The sequence below is a fragment of the Palaemon carinicauda genome, chromosome 10, assembly GCF_036898095.1.
Source record: "Palaemon carinicauda isolate YSFRI2023 chromosome 10, ASM3689809v2, whole genome shotgun sequence".
NCBI lineage: Eukaryota > Metazoa > Arthropoda > Malacostraca > Decapoda > Palaemonidae > Palaemon > Palaemon carinicauda.
This window is the reverse complement of record NC_090734.1, coordinates 84739508-84742007: the sequence shown is the minus strand read 5'-3', so window position 1 is coordinate 84742007 and position 2500 is coordinate 84739508.

The following is a 2500-nucleotide window of genomic DNA, read 5'->3' as shown; positions in this document are numbered from 1 at the left end:
ATTAAAGATTTTTTATGTAGCTTGCAAATCTCTTTGCATATAAATGCATCGTGTATGTACAATCCATGTCCAATATTCAAGTTGTTATCAAAGGCTTCATTTCTGAAACTGGACTCTATAATGTTTCTTTCCAATAAGTTATTTGAATAAACCAGTTTCTTTGCACATGGCCAATTATTAGTGTGATTTTTATCCCTAACGTGGCAAACATTTCATTATTATCTCGAGTATGGTTTATCTTTTCACGGACTTTACCAGTTTGACCAATATAAATTTTTTATTATAAATTGCATGGAATACGATATGCACATCCCTTGGTAATATCATGAAAATCTTTTCATTAGGGCTTAGTTTTTTATTGCATTGCTACTCTTTAATGCTACAATAAAGTTGAAGTTTTTTTAACAGATGGGGAATTTTCTTAAAAGAATTACTATGAGAAAGTACAAGAGAGTTTTGTGTATTAGAGTTTTCCTTATTATTATTACCGAAATTGGTCATTTGTTGCTGTTCTTAGTGCATTATCTTATACAATTTCAGGGTACTTCAGTTTCTTACCTATTGTCCTAATCTCATTTATTTCATCATCAATATATTATGGGCTGCAAACTCTTAATGCTCTTAAAATCATAGGAGTAAATACAGATTTCTTAACTTTGTTACTTTTATTTGAGTAGAAGTGGACATATGTGGAACTGCGGATATATTAGTTGTTTTTTTATATATATAATACACTAAACTTATGTCTATTGTTACCTCTGTGTATAAGAAAGTCAAAAAAAAAAGGTAAGATACAATAATTCTCCAGGTGACATTTATTGACACTACCAAGCTATTCAATCTATGAAAAAAGTTATCTAAACTTTCCTTTCCTGACCAAACACATGTTAAGCTGTTAATATAACGAAAACATTCAAATTATTAGGCATGGTGTTATTTAATATGCTACTTTAAAAAAAAATCCATATATAAATTGTCAAGTACTGGAAATGAAGGGTTTCTCATGTGGATAAAATTTCCCAATGAATTCAAATTTGCAATCTTTTATACAGAGTTTAATTAATTATATTAGGGTACTGTTGGTAGATGGTAAAGTCAATTTCCTATTATCTAATGTTTCAGACAAAAATTCCAACACGTCATCAATAGGTACTCTGGTGAATAGTGAAACTACATAAAAAATGACAAGCCTACAGTTACTGTTAATCTGTACATTATTCAATTTGTTAATCAGGGCTACATTATTTTTTACATTTGAGCCTGAGATGGTTGAGGATATTTACAAGGTACTTTGATGATTTATATGCTGCTGAACCTAAAGAACTAATTAGTGGCCTAGTTGGATAATTTGGCTTATGGGTTATAATAGTCTCATACATAAATGGTAACGTTGGTGAGATTCTACAAACCTTTTTTTTTTTTATCAGATCTTCATTCCCATTCAGTAATTCTTTCACTTTTTTGTTTTAATTACTATTCACAGACTCAATATGATTTTTCCTAATGCCATGCATGTTTTTTCATCCCTCTAGAGGTTTTCCGTTTTTCCTAAATAATAATTTTTATTCAATATTACCAGTGATCAAGATTTATCAGCTTTTGTTAGTTTCATACTGATATATCCATTTAACTCGGCAATTCCTTTCAGGAATCTTTTTGGACAATTTGGAATCACTGGTATTTTCATATTGTTGTGTATAATAATATTTATGCATTCTACCGAAATATTGCTATTTTTTTTTCCCAGATTACTGACTCTCTTCGTAATTTCTATACTATCCACTTCACTTGATGACATAGAGAAATTTAAACCGTATCCCATGGTGTACATCTAAAATTTAATTTGATAAGTTAACCACACATTCTGGATTAACGTTTATGGTCCACAGGCTTCTTTCTATTGATAAATTGATCTTATTGTCATCCTTATGCTCTCTTTAGCTCGACAAATGGTAGAAGAGTTGGAAGGCCCAGGCCTACATGGTTGAGGACTATGAGGTGTGAAGAAGGATGGAGAAGTACTGATTTTAAAGCTCCTCAGCAGAAGTATCATGAAACTAGTCAGGAGTTAATCTGATATTTTTTTTATTTTCATTCTCCCTGTGGTTCCTTTGCATCTAAGCAATGTAAACCAAATACAACTTGAAATATCGTACTTCGTTTGTTTAAACTGAATGTTCTTTTCCCAAGATTCTCACGGGGATTTACAAACATTTGATTTCAACTTCTTTTTGAACTTTGACCTTCGTTGCTTCCCTTCGACACGAATTCATTGCTCTCGGTTTTCCTTCATCCCCAACTACGTCGCAGATATAATGATCTTTTCATGTCTTCTCATTGTGATAGGTTCTAAATTTATTTTAACATTACTCTTTATTTAAAGTTGGTTAGAATATATTTATTATTGTTAGAATTTAGTCTTATTACAGTTATTTTCTAATTCATAATTCAACTAATTCTACCGCTTTGTTAATTAGATGAAGGTAATTGATTTCTTGGC